At 35.9% G+C, this 14083-nt stretch overlaps 1 protein-coding gene and 1 long non-coding RNA gene across 2 annotated transcripts in view; one reads left to right on the top strand and one right to left on the bottom strand.

Annotated features, from left to right (window-relative positions):
• Positions 1-952: 952 nt before the first annotated feature.
• LOC127846654 (uncharacterized) lies at positions 953-4439 on the bottom strand. Its single transcript, XR_008033597.1, has 4 exons — positions 4373-4439; positions 3538-3599; positions 1791-1852; positions 953-1017 (listed from the first exon to the last, which is right to left on the bottom strand). It is a non-coding gene; the product is annotated as an uncharacterized LOC127846654 (long non-coding RNA).
• A 174-nt stretch (positions 4440-4613) lies between these two features.
• Positions 4614-14083, top strand: part of LOC127843616 (uncharacterized) — a 122312-nt gene continuing 112842 nt past the window's right edge. The window contains exon 1 of the mRNA XM_052373304.1: positions 4614-4660. The gene's annotated coding sequence lies outside the window, so the exon portion shown is untranslated. The remainder of the gene's footprint in view (positions 4661-14083) is intronic.

Raw genomic sequence — 14083 nt, 5'->3', positions numbered from 1 at the left:
CCAGCCGCCAATGAATTATTCTAGCATGTAATGTCATGGGTGCCTTTTAACTGCAGCAGATGGTCAAAATGCATTGCCAGCTCTCATTTAGAGGTTCAAGACAATACAAATTTTCATATTTTGGACACAAAATAAGTACTTTAGGCTATTTTTATGGTGGCAATCTGGTCCAAATGGGAGTTTGTAACCAAGCGAAAGAATACAATGCTCATTTGTTGGGGGGGGGGGGGGTTTTAAGCTGGAAGGAAAAGTTAAATTGAACAAAAAACACATATGTAGGCAAGCATTATAAGCTTAGCAATGATGTTCCATGTAGTAACAGGGGTAGAAAGGCAGTTCAGATCAAGGCAGTGTCCTGAAAGGGGTTTCTAGTACTTCTTTTGGGGACACAGCTTCCTGCAGAATTCTCAACACAACAAATATCAATGATTCATGTCACCTTTCTATGCAAAGAAAAAAGAATAAGGACAATACTGTCATTAAATCACTGAATGAGAGAAGCATGTACCAATAAAAAACAAAACAAGTTGCTGAAAGTGCCAAATTTTGTCAAAAAATCCCTCTAAGGTAAATGATGAAGGGGACACTTGCTATAACAATCCTATATTTAAGTAAGGCGCGACACCATTTAAGCCGGAAACATGAATATAAGCATATTGTGAGAAAACAATACCAAAAACAAGCTAATTGTAGGGTAACAAGTAGCAAATCAACTCAGCTGTACTGCATACATGCTCAGGAACACGGATAACCCTGTTAAGTGCCAACTTCAGCTGCCAACAAAGCACGAGCTTTACATGTCAGGACGCGGAACTATCAATACAAACTGCGAGGAGAATTACATGACGGCAAGGGTGTGAGTGACCACAATCCTGATTATGACAGTCTTTCACACCTAAAGCATCATACATATGCTTATTTGCTTGTGTACATGATAACAAAATGATATTATTACCTGTTTTGCCATCAACAACCCTTATCCAGTGGCCCTTGACTTAGTCGCAGACATTCCTCTTCCTGAAAAAGTCAAAATACCCAATAGAAAAAGATAAAAAAATGAAACAAAAACATGCATTTATGTATTTTAAGTGTACTTTTATGAATAATATAAAGTGATAAAATCTTGCTCAATTCATGATTGTACTAAATATGAAGGCTGGCTCAGTTAAGCATCTGCTGCACTGTCCATACTGTAAAAATGCCTGCCATTCCATGTCGGTGAAATGGGGCTCTGTTTGAATGTTCATGCTTTTCGCAAAAGTTGAAGTTGCGTTACTCGATCACGGAGTCCCTGGCGTTGAATTCTAACTTCATGTAACACATTAACGCGACACGGTCAACCAATATGCGGTTGAATTTAAGTCGGAAAGCAATTTAGCCCTTATTCCAATATATAAGGGTGGGGGTCAACTTGAAAAACAACTATTCCAGGTCAAATAATCTGAATTCATGCATTTAATGCACTTATTTTCTTCCCTTTTGCTAAGAAATGACCAAAAATCTGCTTTCCCAGTCATATTTTGCACTTGCAGATGATATTTCATTTTTATCATAAGTTAGTTTAGGTCACAACATACCAAAAGATTTCCTGCACAAATTCAATGTAAAAGCAATAACTTTAACAAAAAATAAAGTCAAACTTTTGCGCGTAGACACCCCCATAACCATACCTTTTCTTAAAGAGCATTCCAAGCCGCAATGATTTAAACAATAAAAAACATAGGTCATCCAATATGTAAGAAAGAACTCAATGCGAATCAGCGGTCACTGTTTTATGGCCATCTTTTTACCGGCATCTCTCCAGTTGATGATGGTTTCCCGCCAACTGTCAAAGTCTTATGTAGTCTCCAACCTAAAAGCAAAACAGGGAATTTGTAGTATACAACAATGTTTTCCCTACCACATGAACACAGAAATATTCAAAAATAAAGTCATGGCAAGTGCCCGTACAGAGAATTGTGTCTTCAAATAAATGAAGATTTTGTTTTTAGAGGGTATAGCATTGAACACCAAAAGTATTTAGTGTATTGTAACCTATAAGAGAAATTTATTTTTACTGAAATGTGTTTTTCTTTCATATTATTATCATCCCATCCATATTGCACCAATATATTAAGTTTGGCTGGATTAGCTGTCCATTTGGCCATTCTGTATCATATTTTCACACGCGGGTGTTTTCAGTCCGAAGAAGGCGATATTAGGCCTGTTAAAGCTTAACTGCCCCTTTAAGATTTAAAGCTGTTGTGTTCAATATCTGCAATAAAATACCAAAACAAACCAAAAAGACATGCAAGTGGGGCTGATGTGTGGTGGGGAAAGAATGAATTTGTTAGATATTTTCACTCTAAGCAATTTTGATAATGTCTTTTTTGTGTGTTTTTTTTTAATCATCCCAAAAATGCCAATTTCAAAGCAAAAACAATCCAATTTCATCCAAGACAATAAACTAATTAGTCAAAATGAGAGATCAAAGATACTTTGAAGTGTAGAAATCAATAAGCTTCCAATAACTTGTTATTTCACACCAATAAAAGTGTAAAATCTTGAAAGCGCCTTGTCGATCGGTGCCCATTTATTTACCAGCCGCCAATGAAATATTCTAGCATGTAATGTCATGGGTGCCTTTTAACTGCAGCAGATGGTCAAAATGCATTGCCAGCTCTCATTTAGAGGTTCAAGACAATACAAATTTTCATATTTTGGACACAAAATAAGTACTTTAGGCTATTTTTATGGTGGCAATCTGGTCCAAATGGGAGTTTGTAACCAAGCGAAAGAATACAATGCTCATTTGTTGGGGGGGGGGGGGGGTTTAAGCTGGAAGGAAAAGTTAAATTGAACAAAAAACACATATGTAGGCAAGCATTATAAGCTTAGCAATGATGTTCCATGTAGTAACAGGGGTAGAAAGGCAGTTCAGATCAAGGCAGTGTCCTGAAAGGGGTTTCTAGTACTTCTTTTGGGGACACAGCTTCCTGCAGAATTCTCAACACAACAAATATCAATGATTCATGTCACCTTTCTATGCAAAGAAAAAAGAATAAGGACAATACTGTCATTAAATCACTGAATGAGAGAAGCATGTACCAAATAAAAAACAAAACAAGTTGCTGAAAGTGCCAAATTTTGTCAAAAAAATCCCTCTAAGGTAAATGATGAAGGGGACACTTGCTATAACAATCCTATATTTAAGTAAGGCGCGACACCATTTTAAGCCGGAAACATGAATATAAGCATATTGTGAGAAAACAATACCAAAAACAAGCTAATTGTAGGGTAACAAGTAGCAAATCAACTCAGCTGTACTGCATACATGCTCAGGAACACGGATAACCCTGTTAAGTGCCAACTTCAGCTGCCAACAAAGCACGAGCTTTACATGTCAGGACGCGGAACTATCAATACAAACTGCGAGGAGAATTACATGACGGCAAGGGTGTGAGTGACCACAATCCTGATTATGACAGTCTTTCACACCTAAAGCATCATACATATGCTTATTTGCTTGTGTACATGATAACAAAATGATATTATTACCTGTTTTGCCATCAACAACCCTTATCCAGTGGCCCTTGACTTAGTCGCAGACATTCCTCTTCCTGAAAAAGTCAAAATACCCAATAGAAAAAGATAAAAAAATGAAACAAAAACATGCATTTATGTATTTTAAGTGTACTTTTATGAATAATATAAAGTGATAAAATCTTGCTCAATTCATGATTGTACTAAATATGAAGGCTGGCTCAGTTAAGCATCTGCTGCACTGTCCATACTGTAAAAATGCCTGCCATTCCATGTCGGTGAAATGGGGCTCTGTTTGAATGTTCATGCTTTTCGCAAAAGTTGAAGTTGCGTTACTCGATCACGGAGTCCCTGGCGTTGAATTCTAACTTCATGTAACACATTAACGCGACACGGTCAACCAATATGCGGTTGAATTTAAGTCGGAAAGCAATTTAGCCCTTATTCCAATATATAAGGGTGGGGGTCAACTTGAAAAACAACTATTCCAGGTCAAATAATCTGAATTCATGCATTTAATGCACTTATTTTCTTCCCTTTTGCTAAGAAATGACCAAAAATCTGCTTTCCCAGTCATATTTTGCACTTGCAGATGATATTTCATTTTTATCATAAGTTAGTTTAGGTCACAACATACCAAAAGATTTCCTGCACAAATTCAATGTAAAAGCAATAACTTTAACAAAAAATAAAGTCAAACTTTTGCGCGTAGACACCCCCATAACCATACCTTTTCTTAAAGAGCATTCCAAGCCGCAATGATTTAAACAATAAAAAACATAGGTCATCCAATATGTAAGAAAGAACTCAATGCGAATCAGCGGTCACTGTTTTATGGCCATCTTTTTACCGGCATCTCTCCAGTTGATGATGGTTTCCCGCCAACTGTCAAAGTCTTATGTAGTCTCCAACCTAAAAGCAAAACAGGGAATTTGTAGTATACAACAATGTTTTCCCTACCACATGAACACAGAAATATTCAAAAATAAAGTCATGGCAAGTGCCCGTACAGAGAATTGTGTCTTCAAATAAATGAAGATTTTGTTTTTAGAGGGTATAGCATTGAACACCAAAAGTATTTAGTGTATTGTAACCTAGAAAACCATAGCGGTTGTTCAAGTGGAAAAACATACAAAATGTATAATATACTGTAACATGTCGGGTTAAGTATTTAAAAAACAACAACAATTGAATAGCAATTGCTAGTTAGATATATTGATGTTTAATCAAAATAATTTATTTCAGGGTCGATGATGTTTTTCGAATTTCATGGTTTAGTCGCAAATGTTGTTTTTTCTCTCTAAATTTTAAGCAGGTTTTTTTACAAGTATAATCAGTCCTTCCCAAAATTATAATTTATTGCCGGCAATGAGGTCCTATAATCATGCAGCCATTTCCGGCCCAGACTGATTATTTCAGGCCCAAAAAGTAAAAATGACGACGAAAGACAAAGATGACATTTTTAACAATATTGAAATATTATCAAATTAATATACAAAGCATGCATTTAATCATTCAGAATTGCCAAGATTTCTTTAGCATTTGTCTCTTCATCCTGGATATCTGAATCCTCTACTGAAGACACATCCTTTGACTAATCTTTCGTTGAATACCCATCAGGCATAGCCTTGGGCGAGCGTTAATAATTGGCTCTAGGAGAAGTGCCCCCCCGGAGAACTGCCCCCCCAAAGATTTTTCACTGGGCGGAAAACTGCCCCCTCACTGTTTTTGTATAGGGCGGAGAACTGCCCCCCTGCTGATTAATAAGGGGCGGAGAACTGCCCCCCTGTCAGAATTGATGACCCGGAGAAGTGCCCCCTAATTAAAGAAATAGCGGTGATATATAAAGCGAGTATTATAATGACAATAACGCCAGTAACTTTCTTGCTATTATGTATGGAAATTGAGTGAAATTTCAAAAGTAATATAAAGTTGTACAAGTAATAAAAGTTATAAAACGGCATAAAATACCTACCTCGGCATGGACGTCGTCACGTCGCCAACTTTATAATCACGTGATTTTCGTCAATGTGAACAAAGAAAAACAAATAACTTTTTGCTAATAAAAAGTTTTCGCGGCTGAATTATTTTATATTTTCCCCGTAATAAAAACAAACAAATAGCATGCAATTTAATCCATCCTTATGCCAGCTGAAAACAATAATTTATTTGTTTGTTTTCGCCAATTACGGATTTGGACGGTTCAATATAATAAACCCGTATGCGGCTTTATTCAAAGCTAACAAGTTCTTAACAATTAAGGTCGGTCCGGTCTACCAATTAAAAGATTAAAAGATCGCGGTACTTATCGTTAACGGTAACAAGTTCTCTGCCTGCCTTATTAGCTGCTAATTAAAGCAACTGTTACCGATTTTGTTTGTTTGGCATGTCGACATGATCTGCTCAAAATGCAAACTGCGGACGACTCGACGGTCTGGCGATGCTACCGACGGATAAGGTGCTAGAAGACATGAATTAACTAAACAACATAAATAAATTGCTTATAAATTCAACTTCACTTCACTTTTTTCTTCAAGTCAGCTAAATTATTGCCTTTGCCTTGCCTATTAATTTACTTTTTATATGTCAATTAACTTTTTTTCCATGGGTCAATACTATCTTTATAATGTAAATTAATTCCGATGTAACTTTTCCTCCATAAGTACCGAGTTGCACGTCTATATTTAGTTGCAACACATTGCCAGTATTAACACGCACGCGTTTCCTGTGTGGATCTCGACTATGTTTCGCGCTCTTATTAAAACACGACTTTTACAAGGCATTCATGTATAGTGAGTGGTGCAGATGCGTACCAAGGGCCTTAAACAGTATTATCACATGCCTCTAGACAATTTGTGTTATTCAGTTCGATAAATGGTAATATACTTGTACTGAAATTAAATTGTTACCGGATAAAATGTGTACGGCGATAACGTAAAATTACCCGTAAGTATTGTTTTCACTACGTAACTAATAACTAATATGACACCGGGGGGCAGTTCTCCGCCCCTACAGATTTGATGGGGGGCAGATATCCGCCTACTAAATTCTGACAGGGGGGCAGTTCTCCGCCCCTACCGATTTGATGGGGGGGCACCTCTCCGCCACCTTTAAAATAAGGGGGCAGTTCTCCGGGGGGCAGTTCTCCGGGGGGGCACTTCTCCGGATACCTTAATAATTAAGTCAACGAAGACCATCTCCCTGTATCATGAGCAGAGCCCCAGATAAGGTTTTGTGAAATTCTTAACGTTGCTACTAGATTTTCAAAAATAATTCTTAACTCTGAAATGTATTCTTAACGTTACTACTAAGTTTTGGAAAATAGTTCTTAACTTTTTTAAATGACCTAAAAATAAATAATAATGATTATTATCATGCAAAAAATTAAAATAAACATACTAGCAACTTTATTTATATGAGTTCAACAGTGTCTATTCAGTTTTACAGTGTTCTGCCGTGGATGCGCCCTTGCGTCATTGGCGCAAAAATTAAAGATTTGTCCCCACCCGTTTTCCGGATATGGGTCCGAGAGCGCACAGGAATTAGTAATAAAAACTAATCGATTCAATTGGTAAGTCGGTAAAGTAATCCAGTGAGTGTGTAATCAAAACGAATTATTTCATTGGATGTGACGTCATTTTGCAGCCAATGGTAAATTTACTTTAATAACACTTTATTGCATGGGTAAGTTGAGATTATAACAACCAATCAAAATGGCGGAAAGTGACCGGCAGAAGAAAACAAAATCCATTTAGTTTTTGTCCTCCGGCAAGTAAACTTAGAAAATATGACGATAAATTAATAACAACACCCCAACAGAGTCTTCCCAAGTCCCAACATCGTTTAGCAATGACAAAAAAACTACCCCTGGCCCTAAACATACGTTCCAAGCAAATTGGCTTCGAAAATTGTCTTGGTCACTGTTTGACAACAACAAAATGACATGCACTTTATGCATAAAGCACAAAAAACCGCCTTTACTATCGGTAATTCTTATTATCGAACAAGTACTTTGACACGCAATGCTGAGTTCAATGACCATAAATCTGTTGAAAGTTTTGTAAATATGTTGACTATTGTTTGACAGTTTTAAAAAGTTTTTAAAAAGTGCATGGTTGAATTAGAAATTAGAATGTTGCGTCCTGTGGTCTTGCAGTAAGAAGAAAACAAGCAAATTTAAGAGTGCAAGTAAAATATAATTAGTTTCTGAAAATTAAATTCTGCTGCAAATATATTTCTCTGTCCCCATATTTTTCCTTTTTGTCCCCACTTTTTTAACCCTAAAGGGTCCCTGTCCCCAACAGTAAAAAATCACGGCAGAACACTGGTATTATACAATTTTATTTTTCAAATACCTTCATATGCTCAAACTGTGCTAAGATTGCATGCCTTCGATGAATTTTTACATATTTCACAATTAAAATGGGTCTCCCCTTCAATCTTTTCAACGATTAGCCACGGGAATTGTCCTTTCCACTCGTTCAATGTTTTTTTTTAAAGTTTGGACCCGTCGTGTCGCGTTTTTTTTATAGCTTTTCTGACTGTGTTGGCAACTAAACATACAACATCGTATATGATCTTTTCTATAATGTCTTTCTTAACATTCAACTTCGGCTCACTTTGCGTACAATATGTTAAAAGCGTGTTTTTGCACGCTTTGCAGTTTTGAGGACGCTCTCTGGGCGCCGCCATTGTTTTTTGACAGATAGACTGTACAGGCCGCTTTTGTTGGAAAGAATGCGCTTTGTTAAACAAACCAGATAACAATTCTATATAAGCAACGAAAAGATCTTTAATACCCAAAAATAACTCAATACAAATCGATACGAACCAATGTAAACATAATATTCGTAACTTGATTTTGTAATTCTTAATGGTACGACAAGATTTTAAAATAAATACGTAACAGCAGTCGTCGAAATTGGCACTAGTCCGACAGCAAAAAACTAGTATTTTTTCTTTCGGGCTTGTAGGAAATCCAATTTTACAAGCCCGACGTGCTTGTACAATTCATTAAACAAAAAAACGAGTTCCACTTTCATTTTCAATATTTATAAACAAAGTTTTGAGCCGCTTAAATCAACAGCCGCTTATGTTTTAACACACTGTGCACACGTGCTGGGCAATCAGCCGATAATTGGATTACTGCGCATAAAGCGCATGGTTTTGTGGTTCCCGGATTACTATTATGTAAAATCAATGTTTTGCGTTGCGTTCGGGACACAGAGAGTAATGGCCGAACAGTTGTCATTCAAGTACGTCGTTGAAGAATGCGAATCTGAGGTAACTGTGATTGACGCATTTGTCAACTGGCTTTTTGTAGAATAACCTGGCACTTAATTGCTTATATATTTTCTGGTGGTTCAGGTTTGCTCTCTCTTTCACATGGATATATGGGATACATTTCTGCTCATTTTTTACCTAAACTTTGTGTATAAATTTATAGTTGTGATTTGATTGAAATCCGTGTTTGAAATTAATTTCTTCTTATTTCAGGATCCGAAAGAGGCTGGCTCAGATGACGAGGAAGCTAACTTGGATGAGGATGAAATTAATAAGAGATTTGTATTGTATTCTTAAGATTGAATAAATGAATGCTTCTTTGGATGTTTTATGTTATGTTTATCTGCATTTTTAACAAAAATGTTTGGGCTAGTAAAATCTGACTCAGGCTTGTTCAAATGCCTATAGTACTAGGCCGACTTACTTGTAGATTCAAATCTGAATTTCAATGACTGTAACAGACTTGAAAATAATTCGTAATTACGAAAATACATGTACCACCCTTATCTGGAGCTCTGATCATCAGCATTCAATACTTAATCTAGCTTTTTGCTAGGCTGTTGTAGGCTACCATACTTTATCATATTTTAATAGTCTTAAAGTCCATCCCAATGCTTTTGAGTGAATTATTTGGATGATTTTTTTTAATTATGGTAGAAAACTTTATTGGTCCTGTATGTAGGTGTGAGTTTGTTACGTAAAAACTTCATTAAATATTTAATTTTACATAAAACCATCGAATATGAACAGCTGTTTGTCTACAGCTGCTGAATGGTCATAAGCTGTAACATCTGCAGTGCTGAGTTTGATCATCATGAGAGTTTGGTTTGGCTCTTTCACCAAATTTTATTATTAAAGATATTAAAAAAATAAAATGAAAACACGATCACCAGTTATATATCTGGATACTCTGTTTTCCTTCGAACTCCTGTGTAGATATTGTCAGATCGCTTCGAACTCCTGTGTAGGTGTTGACAGATCGCGGGAAGATCACAATGACCTGTGTTAATGCCCTGCTTGCTTACCAATTAATCGGATATAACGGGAACCAAAAGTATATGGTATCGATTCTCTCCCTTTGCGAATCTACTCATATAGTGATGACGTATTGTGTTATTTCAATTTGCATTGACGACGCAGCAAAAATCTTCGGATACCGTATATGCACGTACGTCATTCAAGAAATGCAACCAATGAAAAAATGTTTTACATGATTGGAGTATTCATAAATAACTCGATAAATTCCCACTTTTGCCTTGAAATTTTTCTGGAAATAGCTTATGGAATTCCAAATTTCGCCATAATTTTATTACCGGACACGAGGTCCGCCAATATTAGAATCATTTCTGGATTTTCCAAATAATTATCGGAAAAATCCGAGGACCGACGGTATTTCGGAAAGACTGAGTATAATTCACGAAGCCTTCATGTTTACGACCTATACTGTACATTTCGTTAAACAGTTACTAATGCCGTATTAATTTTCTGAATAGCACTTCACCAATTACCAGTACCCGGCAATGGGAAAAATATTGCTAATTACCCTGATATAAGGTAATATGCGTCCTAAAATCTTCAAATTTAAAATAATAGGTATTTTTATGCCCCCCCTTCGAAGAAGAGGGGGTATATTGTTTTGCACATGTCGGTCCGTCGGTTGGTCCACAAAATGGTTTCCGGATGATAACTCAAGAACGCTTAGGCCTAGGATCATGAAACTTCATAGGTACATTGATCATGACTGGCAGATGACCCCTATTGATTTTCAGGTCACTAGGTCAAAGGTCATGGTCAAGGTCATGTTTGGGGGGTCATATGTCTCCGACTGCGGAATACTTGTTCATTGACCTTTCGACAGCCGATTGATTGACAGGCTTATTAACCAATAAGATTACAGCATAGATTAGGCCCGTTTCTATCCTCCATTTTGTCCGTCATACTCGCCGTTGTCCGACACATAAGCTTATACGTAATTCTGTGTTTGAAACAAAGAAAATGGTTAAAAGGTGCTGTTATGGCACTTGTTATTCAGACACAATGTATCCAGGTTAAAAAATGGAACTACGTTTTTTCCGTTCCCTAAACTGGGTACTAACCTTATAAAATGCAAACGTTGGATTTGTCTTTGTGGTCATCCACACGAACAGCTTAATCTCAACATATTAAGCGATCGCCCGAAAGTAAAACACCTATACGTTTGTTCTAAGGTCGTTATAATAAGATACTACGCGAAAAAATAGAAAATGTAAGTTTTGCAACAGACACGCTATAGAAAACGAGTATCACTTTTTACTTGTTTGTCCTCTATATAGAGAAATTAGAAATGAACATTTAAAACCATATTTTCAAAGGTGGCAGACGTTAAATAAATTTGACATTCTAATGCAGTCGGCTAATAAAAAAGACATTCTAAACTTTGCTAAATATATTATTAATGCTAATGAAATGCGTAATAATAAAGACAATCAGTTATAATTTTTAATAATATCACATAGAATAAAGCATTTTTATTTCTTTCCGTTTAAGTCTTCCGAATTTAATGTAGCTAGTTTTATATCATTAAAAGTTAAGAAACTATTTTAAAATGCGCATGTACATGTAATTATCAATAGGTGCCAATAAATGTCATTTTACACCATATGTGGGCTTTCTACTAATCCGTTATCAAAACAGATGCCGCAAACTGTGAATGACCCTTGACACTTTGATACCCAGTCTGATTAGCGAGGTTTTTTTGTACATGAAAATTCTTTCAACTTCTTATATTTTAAACATTGCAAAAAATAGTTTAAGAGGAAATTAATAATATATTGTGTTTGTTACGTTTTTGACGACATTGACTATGTTATACGATTATAACAATGCTCATGGGTCATTTTGACCAAACGCATTGTAGATATGTGTTATATCGGATTTCAATAAAACGTTCTTTGTCTTCTTATATAATAAATTTACTTACCTGTGCCACATTTGCAATTTTGCCATCGGTTGCAAAATTTACAGCTTTTAATTAAAAAACTGAAACATCTATTACTCAATGAAAAGTATTGTGACAAACGAACAATTCATACTGTATGTGATAATTGGCGATAATTGGCCGACTTTGATTATAAAATTAACGACTTAAGTAGACTAATAAAAAAGTTATGACTATTTAATAGATATGATAATTATATTCAGCATAACTATTCAATGATAATAAAAAATATTGTATGGCCTTTCTGGTATACCATGAGGCGTTTTTGGTTCACTTATGCGGCCTTTTTGGGAAGCCTTTTTGGTAAACGGCCTTTCTTTGAGGGGAGCTAAACACCCATTTGATACATTACATTTAACACATTTTAAATAAAACATGATAGCAATAGAAAAAATTCATGTAATTTGGACCAAAATCATCGGGAATATCTTCCAACGTACCGATTACCAATTCGCGTAGCCAGTTTTATGACGGACTTCGGCGGAGTGACCTCCCTTGAAATCGGGGGCTTGGCTTCACTCTCGCTGTCGAAAGGTCAATTGCTTGTTACTAAATTGCACAAACCTATGTAAATATTCTTTACATGCCTTTCTCGCTGAAAAGATCACTTACTGCTTGTTTTGTTTGTTCACTTGCAGATATTGTGCTTTTGGAAGGAATTGATGCAACTTTCCTTCCTTTTGGGAATTTTTCAGACAGTTTATATAATAATGGGAATTGTATACTTTTTTCTAGGTTGGGAATGTGCCTTTTACGGGTACTTTGTAAAGAAGAAAAAAATGGCTGGGTTTCCCAGTGGAACAGCCTGGCTTAGTGATAAAATGTCCTAAATTTTTCCATACCACTTTGGGAATGGTACCGGTATGGGTCAAATTCGATAATTACAAATGTAGCAGCGTTTGCCTCCAAATTGAAACATTTATTTATTATGCTAAAGACTTTATAAAACATCAGTGTTTTTTTCACTTATAGGGGAATGGTGGCGGGGCCCGTCCAAAGGGGAAAAAATGCGTCGTTTTTTAGGAAAAGGGGAAAATTAAAAATTCACTCTTTTATATGTAATATTTATTATAAGAATACACATGTTTGTATGAATATAATATTCACAGCAGAATGTCTGTCCTTTTTCTGAAATATATATCAATGATTTTTTCAACATTAGTTTCAGACAGTTCAGCCTTCATGCACAGTCTCAGTTTTCTTAGCCATTTTGAGTCGAATTGAGTTTTTTTTAAATCGATTAAATGGCAAATTTGAGCATTTTTTATCAATAAAATGGACCAAATTGGAATGTTTTTATCAACAAATATTGACACAATATAGATACATCAGGCCTTTTCCTGGCCATTTTGGGAGAAAAATGAAATTCATGTGAAAAGTCCACTGATTTGGAAAAAACTAATCTAATTTAATATAACACATTATAATAATTAAAAATCATATAAATTTTAGTTATATACTTTGTTTTACTTTTGGAGGGGATTTTTTTTTACAAAATGGAGGAAAAATATATACTCTTTTTTTAGGGGAATGGGGCCGAATATCGGCCCCGAAATTGCCATAAAAAAACACTGAACATGTACAACTTAAAAGTGGCATATTAACAATAAAGTTGTGAATGATTTCCTAAAAAATCCTGTTTCTATCAACACTAAAAAATTAGTTTATTAAACCAAACACTCTTAACTTAAGCCATGCTTGAAAGTAGGAACTGTCAAAATCGGGACTCTGAGCCTCATGTTGGGTAGGATATCCTGCCTCTTAATGAACAATGTGTCAGTAGACTCAACCGTCGATGAAACTTTGCTACAATCAACATCTGACAACTACATGTATGCACTGGACTAAATATTTGATACATAATCCCCAATTTTAAAAGTCTTAGAGTTGTATAAATGCCACAATGATAATCGGTACCGGTAATTTGTTTGGGTGTTTCAGTTGCCAGTTTGTCCTACCCAACTTCCTTACTTGCTTCCCTTCCGTCACACTTTTGTTACAGTTTCTCATAGCACCTTCAATATTTTACCAATCTCTTACATATTTGGCATGTAGGTACCTTGCATGGACCTCTACATTTTGATGAGGTTTGAGGTCACTGGGGTCAAGGCCATGGAGGCTAATAATAGATTTTCTGTCACACTTTTGTTCGGTTTCTCATAGCGCCTTGAATATTTTACCGATCTCTTACATATTTGGCATGTAGGTTCCTTGCATGGACCTCTACCTTTTGATGAGGTTTGAGGTCACTGTGGTCAAGGTCAATGTCACCGAGGCCAATAATAAATTTCCGTCACACTT

The sequence above is a fragment of the Dreissena polymorpha genome, chromosome 9 (assembly GCF_020536995.1).
Source record: "Dreissena polymorpha isolate Duluth1 chromosome 9, UMN_Dpol_1.0, whole genome shotgun sequence".
NCBI lineage: Eukaryota > Metazoa > Mollusca > Bivalvia > Myida > Dreissenidae > Dreissena > Dreissena polymorpha.
The sequence above is the reverse complement of the archived record's forward strand: the minus strand, read 5'-3'. Positions and strand labels throughout refer to the sequence as shown.